Source organism: Microtus ochrogaster, chromosome 2, assembly GCF_000317375.1.
Source record: "Microtus ochrogaster isolate Prairie Vole_2 chromosome 2, MicOch1.0, whole genome shotgun sequence".
In the NCBI taxonomy this organism is placed as follows: Eukaryota; Metazoa; Chordata; class Mammalia; order Rodentia; family Cricetidae; genus Microtus; species Microtus ochrogaster.
Genome location: NC_022010.1, coordinates 21,541,425 through 21,552,243, shown reverse-complemented (window position 1 = coordinate 21,552,243; position 10,819 = coordinate 21,541,425). Strand labels below are relative to the sequence as shown.

The 10,819-nt window shown below is 47.9% G+C and overlaps 1 protein-coding gene across 2 annotated transcripts in view; it reads left to right on the top strand.

Moving 5' to 3' along the window:
* Positions 1–321: 321 nt before the first annotated feature.
* Dtx2 (deltex E3 ubiquitin ligase 2) overlaps positions 322–10,819 on the top strand; it is a 40,649-nt gene continuing 30,151 nt past the window's right edge. For both annotated transcript variants that reach the window (XM_005344600.2, XM_005344598.2), the window contains exons 1-2: positions 322–427; positions 1,668–1,835. The gene's annotated coding sequence lies outside the window, so the exon portion shown is untranslated. The remainder of the gene's footprint in view (positions 428–1,667; positions 1,836–10,819) is intronic.

Here is a 10,819-nt window from a genome sequence, read left to right as displayed (position 1 = left end):
AATGTGGGAGAACAGACTCCTCAATTTGTTCTTTGACCTCTATACGTAACCCACTCCAATCAGACACACAATAATAATAAAATAAAATACTAATACAAAAATTACTAAAAAGCCAATGAATCAGTAATATATGAAGAAGGAGTAAGTCAATAGGCAGGTATATGAAGGAAGGCTGGGTAAATTAACATTTGCTGCTGCGCTTTGGTTCCGCCCACTCCGCCTCGCCAGAACTACATTTCCCAGAAAGCCTCGCGTGAGGAGACATGCGCAGCGCTACTCCTGGGAGGCTGCGACGCCGAGTTTCACTCCGGCTGCCTCCAGCTCGGAGTCGGAGCTATAGTCGGGGGCTTCTTCCCAGGCCGAGCCGCAGCTGAAGCCGGAGGTCGGCGGTCCTCTCCACCTGTTCCCTCTGCTTCCCTCAGACTCGGTGAGCGGGACAGGCGGGCCACCTGCTGGCGCCCAGGCTGGGGTCCTGAAGGTGGGTGGGTGGGTGGGTTGAGGAGAGGGGGCTATTGAGACAAGCTGGGACCGGAAGGGGGCGGTCGTGCGGGTGAGGGAGGGCCGTACCCGCGGGGTGGGTGAGTCCTGGGGGCGCAGGGAGCATTGAGCTCCAGGGCACCGGGGTCCTGGAAGCGGGAAGTCGTTTTTGGGACGCTCTGGGCGTTGGGGATGGTGCTTGGTTTGGTTAGAGCCCTTTTTTTTTTTTTTTTTTTTTTTTCAGAGACGGGGGTCACCCGCCTGCCTGAGAGTTTGAGTCCTACAGGACCTGGTAGAGCAGGGAGGCTATTGCTCTACCCTGGCTCCCCGAGGGGACAGTTTCGGTCCTGAGGGGGCTACATCCAGGCAATAGTGCTCCACCACTGGCTGGGACTTTGGAGGCGTTTGCCTTTCCATTCTTGTACTCTCTCAAACTGGGGCCCTGGGGCACTTGGGGGGAGTCTCTGTTTTGAAGCTCGGCTGAGGGTTGCCCGCGTTGGCTTTGCCTTCAGAACGGCACACATATGAATGTGAACAGAGACGCGTCATTTAAGGAACTCAGTTTCTACATGCCACCTCAGCCCCTTTATGGTTCTGGAGAGCCCCGGGATGTGGTGCAGGCTCACAATCCCAGCACTTGGGAGACTAAGGTATCAGGGTCTCGAGTTCAAAGCTTCCCTGGGCTGTGTAGCAAGCCTCTGTGTTAACCACCCCCCTTCCAAAAAACAAAACCAAACCAAAAGTGTTAGCTAGGTGTGGTGACTTATGCCTGTAATCTCCACACTTGTGAGGCAGAAGCGTGAGAATCAGGAGTTCCAGGCCAGCCCTAAGCTGTATACCGTGGCCCCTGCTCAAAAAACTCAAAAAGTAATAGTTCTATAAAGTAGAAAAAAAATAATCAGGGTTCACTTCAGCTACAGAGGTATGTAGGCCTTTTGTTTATTTACCATGTAAGTCTATATGGTAAACCCGTAGACTGGTTTCTGAAGTCCTCATATGGGTTTTTCTGGGAAAGGGTTTAGCTGAGTGGTCCGAGGAGGATTGTTATACCTTCTGCTCTCTGCCCCCGCTATTGAGAAATAAAATGGTAATTTCCAGGCCCCCGGCCACAGCACACGGGGTCCAACATCTGTGCTCTCGTTTTCTCCTGCCGTTTCTCCATTGAAGACTTAATCATCTTTTTGGCAAAGGTACCTTGGAATTGGTGTGGCTGAGTCAGCGAGCCCTTGAATTTGCCTGGTTTTTGTTGTTCGCCATTCATATCAAGATGGGAACTCAGACAAGTGATTGCTCCTGAAGATCTGGTGTCTCCACATCAAGAAGGGACAGTTTGGTGCCAGCCCTTTAAGTAAAAGGAGGTGAGAGCCGTGGGGTAATTTACCTTGTTGCTTTTGAAATCTGGTTTTCAAAAGAGAAAGTGGGTGTGGCCACGGAAGGAAGACATCTCAGTCCCTACAGTGCTTGTCTGGCAGACTCGCTTTCTAGTGTGGCGCCTGCACTACCTGGAACCCTGGTCGGGCAAGGGTCTGGAGATTAAAAAACACACAGAGACGTGGGTTACTCTTGAAACAAGAAGGCCAATTTTATTGTGTTCCAGGGCAGCTTATATAGGACTCTCTTTAACTAATGGCCACGCCCCAGCTCTGGGGATTTTTCAGCTGCAAGCCCACCAGAAGCCACTCCTCTGCCATCAGGAACTCATGAGGGTCTTGTGCCCAGAGCAGCTGCAAGCATAGGAAAACAAGTTGTTTACTCTGGCAGCTAAGGGGTTATAGAGAATTCAGGGTCTGAGGGTCCGCAGTTCCCAACACTCTAGAACCAACGTGAAAAGCCTGGCACGGTGGTATGCACCTGTGCTAGGGAGGAGACGGGTAAATCCCTGGGGCTTGCTAGTCGGTCAGCCGGCCTTGCCTCTTGGGTGAGTGAGCAAGGTTGATATGCTGCAGGAGCTGTAGTCCAGCTCTCCTCTAGCCTTCCGGAGTATCCATGCATCTGTGCACACATGCACATAATGTTTATACGTATACACATAGGGACGCAGGCAGCATGGACGGTGGGCTTCGGGGGTTCCAGGAGCAAAATGAAGCCTGGGAGTTGGTTGTTGATCGCCAACTGTTGCAAATAAATTCGGTTGGTTTCTTGCCAGCACTGCTTCTGTCTAACCGGTCTTAAAGGATGCTTCCTACTGAGGACATGCTTTATGGGCTGGGAGGCAACCTTGGGAGAGTGCTTAGCTAGCATGTAAGACTCTGGGTTCAAGCCCCAGCACTTCAAAACATTTATTTTTTATCACTACTTTTTTAAAAAAATATTTATCTCTGGTATGTATATGCCATGATGCACGTGTGTAAGTGATGGGACAGTAAGCAGGAGTCAGTTCTCTCCATCATCTGAGTTCTGGAGAATAATTAATTTTTATTTTATGTGCCTTGGTATTTTGCCTGCGTGTGTGTCTGTGTGAGGGTGCCAGATCTTGGAGTTACAGACAGTGGGGAGCTGCCACGTGGGTGCTGGGAATTCAACCCGGGTCCTCTGGAAGAACAGTGGGTGGACGAACAGTGGGTGCTCTTCACTGCCGAGCCGTCTCTCCAGCGCCCTTCTCCCCTTTTAAAAATTACTTGTTTATTTTTATTTATTTTAAGTTCTAGAGATCTGAATCAGATGATTAGGATTGGCAGTGCCTTTACCTGCCGAGCCATCTCAGGCCCCACCCCCAACTTTTTTTTTTTAAGAACACTTCCTTGCTGTATAAACCTGACAATTTAAGTTCTACCCCCTGATCCCCTGGTGGGAGGAGACCCGATTCCTGAAAGCTGTCCCCTGACTTCTGCACACCTCCATTGCAAACACAGGCCTATGCTCACACAGTAATAGTAAATTAAAAGGAAAACATGCCTAGCAAGGTGATGCATGCCTGTTACCTTACACTTGGAGACTTAGGCAGAACTTCAAGTTTGAGGTTAGCCTGGGCTATGTAGCCAGTTCATCCTTGCATGGTGTTACAAGCTGTAATCCTAGCATTCAGTAAATTGAGGATCATGAGTTTGGGGCCATCCTGGGATATGTAGTGAATTCTAACCCAGCCTGGGCTACAAAAACAAAACCAACAAACCTGTGCTTTGTAGGCTAGAGAAATGAGTCACTTAACTGCTTTTGAACTAAAGACGTTCATTTTTTTGTTTGCATAAACCTCTGGCAGGTGCCAGACAAGATCTCCTCCTTCTGGCATCTTCTTGGGTGGAAAGACAGACAGGCCAGTTAGTGACAAGGTGTTGTGATAGGTGTAGAGCTGAGGTGAGTCACACGGTGAATCCCCTCCTCCAGGAGGAGGTAGGCGTCAGGGTCAGGAACGCTTCTGGAAGTTATGGCCAAGGTGAGCTGCAAAGACGAGGACAAAGTGGGGAGGAAGCTTGGAAGGGCTCTCAGCATTTTCATAGTCATGGAGCTTCCAGGGCAGTGCTGTGCTGGCTACGACAAGGAGAAGTGACTGTAGTGGACAGGCCCGGATTGCGGGCAGAAGGCGGAGTATATTTAGCGGGTTCAGAGGGCCTTGCTGATTGCTGATGGATTGTCATTCACAGATATGTGTACACCAGAGCCCGGTCTACATTGTGATCCCGGTAACGCTCAGCCTTTGAGAGGTGGACTCTAGGAGCAGAGAAGATGGCTCAGTAGTTAAGGACACTTCCAGGTCTTGCAGATGACCCTAGTTGGGCTCCCAGCACCCGTGTCAGGCAGCTCCTAACCATCTGTAACTCCAGCTCCAGGGGATCCAGTGCCCTCTTCTGGCCTCTGTTGTCACCCTCCGGCGTATGGCATATAAACATACAACACACACCTGCATGTAAATAATAAAAAAAATTATAAGAGGCCATTAGCGTCAGAGCAGATTAATGCTGATCTTGTGCAATGGGTCATGCATCCCTGAAATGATACAGTTCTGTGGAAAGTGGGTTGAGGAAGACAAAGCCACCCCCACATGCTTGTTAACTTCTGTGCCTGTTTCTCTATCTGTTTCCCTACTCAAAAACGCTGCTGCCATGTTTTAATGGACCCTCCGGCCATTACAGGGATGAACCAAATAAATTGCTTTAGAGGCTGGGAATGTAGCTTAGTTGGTAGAGTGTGTGTCTACCTTGCTCCAAGCCCTAGGTTCCATCCGCAGCACTGCAGAGTCTGGTGCCACAGCCCTGTCCTCCTAGCTCTCAGTAGGAGGAAGCAGGAGGATTAGGAAGTTCAAAGTCATCCTCAGGTACCTGATGAGTTCATGGCCGGCTTGGGGTATATGAGACTTTGTAAGTTTTTTAGCTTCTATGTTACTCACTCAACACCACAAATGTACACACAAGCTCTGGAGACTACGATGTTAGCAGAGTTCCATGAAGGATAGACAGCGCTGTAAAAATTCAGAACTGTTTTCTTTCTGTCGGGCACATCAAAGCATGCTGTTTAACTTGGGCCTTGGGGCTGGGGTGAAACTCAGTGATAGAACAATCGCCTACAATCTGCCAGTGAGTACCTGGGGCATGGCTCAGTCATAGCGCCTTGCCTAGCATGGCAAATATATTTTAATTGAGAATATTGGTGAAGGTTGAGGAGTTGACCGGGTGGGTAAAGTACTTGTGCACAAGCTTGAGAAGGTGAGTTTAGATCACCAAAACCCACATGAAAAGTGGGTGTTCCAGGGCACCCCTCTACTCCCAGTGCTGGGAGCTGGAGGTGGGTAGTCCCAGGGGTTAGCTAGCCAGATTGCTCTGCTGAATGGTTGGGCTCCAGCTTCAGTGAGGGATCCTGTTGCAGGAAATATGGAGGCCAGCGCTGGGAGAGGGCTCAATTGTTAGGGAAAAGCACTTGCTACTCTCCTAGAGGACCAAAGTTCATTCCCCAGCACCCACATCAGGTGGCTCATAAAAGCCTGTCACTCCAACTCCAGAGAACCATCTTGTGGCATCCATGGGTGCTCACACACAGACCTGGAGCCTGTCCTGGAACAGACTCTGTAGACCAGGCTGGCCTTGAACTCACAGATACCCACCTGTCTCTGCCTCCCAAGTACTGGGGCTAAAGGCGTGTGCCACCACTGCCCAGTGGGTGTCTTCCTTAACCCTCTCACTTCCTTATTTTTTTGAGACAGGGTCTCTTCTGGAGCTCCCTGATTCTGGCCAGTGAGCTCTGCCTTCCCAGCACTGGGATTGTATACCATTGTGCGTGAGGTTTTCACGTGGATTGTGGGGAATGGGACTCTGGTCCTAATGCTTGAACAGCAAGCGCTTAGCAGCTGAGCTTCATACGTTCTGAGGAGAACTAAGAGGCCAGCATGGAATGAAGCCATGGTTGCAGAGAAAAGTCCCTCAGCCCACAGATGTTAGGGCTTGTGCGGCATTTAGAGTTCAGAGCTGACTGAGCAGTCTCTTAGGTGACTGTTCACCAGGTGAAAACTGAGCTTAAATAGTACACACAAATCGCTCTTCATGCATGGTCTGCTTTTCAAAATTTTAAATTTTTTTCTATTTTCTTTTTGAGATGGTTCTCCTCCTGTAGCCCAGGCTTGGCCCCTGGCTCCAGTTCACTGTGTAGCCAGGAATGATGTTGAGCACCTGATGCTCCTGTGTGGCCATCTCAAGTACCGGGATTATGTGTGCACTGCTCTTCTGGCTTAGTGGTCCGCGTTTTTTGTTTGTTTGTTTGTTTTCATTAAAAAATAACTTTTTTCCTAAGCCAGGTGGTGTTCATGCATGCCTTTAATCCCAGGAGGCAGGTGGAGCTCTGAGTTGGAGGCTAGCCTGGTCTACAGAGCCCCAGGATAGCCAGGGCTACACAGAGAAACCCTGTCTTGAACCCCCGGCCCCCCAACACACTCAAAAAATTTTTTTCCTGAGTGAGCCTGATCTTGGTTTTCAAGACAGGATTGCCAATCCTGGAACTAGCTCTTGTAGACCAGGCTGGCCTCGAACTCACAGAGATCCACCTGCCTCTGCCTCCCGAATGCTGGGATTAAAGGCGTGTGCCACCACCACCTGGCCACATCTGCCTTTTTAGTGTTTATGCGTGTATGTTTTAATATACTTACTTAGTTATATTTTGTTTCCTTTGTGTATGCATGGTGTGTTTGTGCGTGCACACGAGGGTAGGTCAGAGGACAGTTTCTAAGAACTGACTCCTTAAACCACCTGGATCCTGGAGTTTGAACGCAGGAGTCAGGCTTGGTGACAAGCACCTTGATCTGCTGATCTGCTGAGCAGTCTCCCCACCCATTGTGGAGTTCTTTGCTTGTTTGTTGAGACTTACATGTAGCCCACATTAGCCTCAAACTCCTTATACTCCCTAGATATATATTTTTTTAATTAAATTATTGCTTGGTGCAATTAGCTCTAACTTCTTATTGGCTAACTCTTACGTATTAATTTAACCCATCTCCATCTTCCTTTTGAAGTAGATTGGTACTGCCAGGAGCAGATGTGTCTCACTGTCATGAAAAGTCCTAAATTTTTAAAACATTTAAATGCCATATTCTGAAAGTCTCTAAAAGATTTGAAGAATACCTAACTAACTGAAATATATCTCTGTATATCTAGAAAACCTAACTAACATGACTACAATCTTTTTTTTTTTGTTTTTTTGTTTTTCAAGACAGGGTTTCTCTGTGGCTTTGGAGCCTGTCCTGGAACTAGCTCTGTAGACCAGGCTGGTCTCGAACTCACAGAGATCCGCCTGTCTCTGCCTCCCGAGTGCTGGGATTAAAGGCGTGCGCCACCATCGCCCGGTTCAAAGCAATTTTTTTTTAGGATGTTCACGTCAACCTTTCGGGGGGATGTGGTTTATCAAACCATATTGGTCTGAAAGCAATCCACAAGTTCTTATTTTCTGTGGAGACAAAAGAAGAACCTCTTTTCCAAAGCAACATATCCTTAGACCCAAATTCTAAAGTCAAGATACCTCTATAATGTACAAGCTGGTTTAGCTTAGCAGCCCATACAATGATGTCTCTCTGTACTGAGCTCCTTCACAGTCAAAAAATTCAAGGAAAACACAATAATGTACATAATTCAGACTCTCTGTGAATTTTCCATTTTTACATGGCTTATTTTTCTTTATTCCCTTTAATCTATGACTATCTACTCTGTCTCTTTAAAGATTTTACCATTTTTTAAGCATTAACTTTATTTTATGAATCTCTATACTCTTTTTCTTCTCTCTTCTAAGCCTACATAAATTTATCCAACACTATGACTCATCTGGGTTTGTCTTTATTGCATATCTGTAATTCTTTACTATCCAGGAGCACTTTTTAAAATGCTAAGCGCTTCTTAAAACTTAAACTGTGCCATTATTAGGGGAAATATGGTACTTCCTGCTTGCCTGCCCAGTCTAAAACTTAAGCTGTGCCATTATTCTGATATATATGGTACTTCCTGCTCGCTCCACACAGTCCAGCATGGTGGAGCTGCTTGCTGCCTCTGAGAGACAGGCACAGTGCCCCATCTCTAGGCACACAGCCAATCCATGTTAAGCAAGCTGCAGCAATCTGCTCACAAACCCTATTCAAATGCTCCAGTCTCCCAAAAGAGCCAGAGGTTGTACTGGCAGCCTGGCCCAGAAAACCAGCATTTTAAACCAGCCAAGGCTTTTTTCCTGCTACAGCTGAATCAGGAAAATCTCTCTTAAAGGAGCTGCAGCAAGCTGCCAGCAAACAGCAAGAAGCTGTGTTAAATTGTTTTGTTTTGTTTTTTTGCCTAGAATTCCTTTTCAAGCCCTTCAGGTTTTACATGGATTTAGTTGGCCACGTGGGCACCAATTTGTTGGAATAAGGCCCTTGTTAGTCCCCGCCACCCAGAACCAAAATAACCACACAGAAAGTATATTAATTAAATCCTGCTTGGCCCATTAGCTCTAATTTCTTATTGGCTAACTCTTACATATTAATTTAACCCATCTCCATTAATCTGTGTATCACCACAAGGTTTGGCCTAACCAGTAAAGTTTCTGCACATCTATCTCCGGCGGTGGCGGCTCCACGGCATCAAACTCCCTCTATATTTGAGGGTGACCTTGAGTCTTTTTTTTTTTTTTTTTTTTTTTATTTGTGTTTGGGCTGCCACAGTGTGTGTGGAAGCCAGAGGACTTCATGGAGCCAGTTCTGTACTGATTCTGTATGTGGGTAGTGAGACTTGAATTCAGGTTGTTAGGTCCGCATGGCAAGCACTTCCACCCTCTGAGCCCCTGGCTGGTCTTGTACTCAAAGATCTATTTGCCTCTGTCTCCAGCTGTGCCCTGCCCAACCTTGGTCTCTTGATCCTCCTATCTCTTCCTCTGAGTGCTGGAAAAACTGGCATGCCTTGTTGATTTTAGCCTTTCTCCCAGTTTGTAATTTTTATTTCCACTTTTGTGTTTTCAAGACAAGGTTTCTCTATGTAGCCCTGGCTGTCCTGGAACTGAGTTTGTAGACCAGGTTGGCCTTGAACTCACAGAGTTCTGGGTGCTGGGATTAAAGGTGTGCACCACCACTGCTCAGCAGTATTTCCACTTTTTTGAGGGGGAGTTTGAGACAGTCTTTCTCTGTAGTCCAGGCTAGCCTGTAACTTGCCGTATTCCTCCTACCTCAGCCTTCCAGATGCTGGAATAGCTTACAGCCATGCATCACCAGTGCCTATCTCCACACATGTTTTTGTTTGTAGAAAGTTTGTTGTTGTTAGGGGCATTGAGGAGTGAACCCAGTGCCTTGTACTTGCTGGTCAAATTCTATACTACTGACCCAGGCCCACAGCCCCTCACTAGAGGATTCTTAAGTAGGCATTCTACCACATCCTTAGCTCTTCACTGGGGCATGCTAGGCAGGAGCTCTACCACTGAGTCACACCCAGCCCCTCACTGGGGGATTCTAGGAAGGAGTTTTACCTCTGAGCCACCTCAGCTGTTCTTACAGTTTGGAATGCAGTCCCTCCTGTTAGTTTACAAACTGTTTTTGCCTCATGGTAGCAGTTTGTAACTGGAACAGTCTGAAATATTTGCTTTTGGTGTTGGCAGGAGGTTTGCTGTTTCTCCTAATCCCTTGAGCAGCTCCAGGGCCTCCCGTGTCCCAGGCTGGCCTCTTAACTACAGCTCTTCCTTGCTTAGTTGGGCCCCATTTGAGCAGCTCACTGCTGCTCCACCTCTTCTTTGCTATCTTTTGTTCTGTGCTAGGTATAGAACCCAGAGCTTTGTGTATGAAAGGCAGATGCTCTGCTTTTGAGGTAGTCTTGCTTTTGAGTCTGCCCATCGTTGTAGTTCTTGGGGATGGAGGCAGGAAGATTAGGACTTAAGTCCTCCTCTGCTTCATGGTAAGTTGAAGACCAGCTGGGTCACTGGGCCTGAGCCCTCCCACCACAGGAGAGTGAAATAGAAGGAGGACTGTAGGTCTGCAGTCCCAGGACTCTTGTTTTCCCTGGAGGCAGGGATGTGGGGGGTCAAGAGTTGACCAGGCCACTGCTGAAGCCCCGCCGGGCTGGCAGCAGCTGTGCACATAATGATTCTGGACAACAGAGGTAGCAGTGGCCTGGTTTGGTGGTGGCTTTGACCTTTTAAAAGTGTTTGACATTTTAGGTAAGTGCTGTCACTGAGTGTATCTGAAGCAGTGTTTGTCGTGTTAAAGAGATTTAAAAGAATATTAGGCTGTGTGTGTGAGAGAGACTGTGGGTACACGTGCTTGTGTATGTGTGTGTGTGTGGGGGAGAGACAGAGACTAGTATATACACGTGCTTCTGTGTGTGTGTGTGTGTGTGTGTGTGTGTGTGTGTGTGTGTGTGTGAGAGAGAGAGAGAGACTGTGGGTACACGTGCTTGTGTATATGTGTGTGTGGGGGGGAGAGACAGAGACTAGTATATACACGTGCTTCTGTGTGTGTGTGAGAGAGAGAGAGAGAGAGACAGAGACTGTGGGTCCATGTGCCTGTGTGTGGACGGGGAAGCTAGACTAGGATGTCAGGTGTCTTCTGTTGTTGCTCTCAGCCTTATTTATTGCCTTGAGACAGGGTCATTGTCTGAACTGGGAGCTCGCTTCTTCCAGCCAGCCAGCCAGCTCCAGGATCTGCTGTTTCCTGTGTCTGTCCTCATGCTGGGGTGACTGACATATACAGCCACGCGCAGTTTTTTATATGCGTGTTAGGGACTCAGACTTAGGTCCTCATGGCTGCTCACCCAGCTGCCATTTCTCCAGCCTCAGATTATTATTATTTTTTCTTTTTGGTTTTTCGAGACAGGGTTTCTTTGTGGTTTTGGAGCCTGTCGTGGAACTAGCTCTGTAGACCAGGCTGGTCTCGAACTCACAGAGATCCGCCTGCCTCTGCCTCCCGAGTGCTGGGATTAAA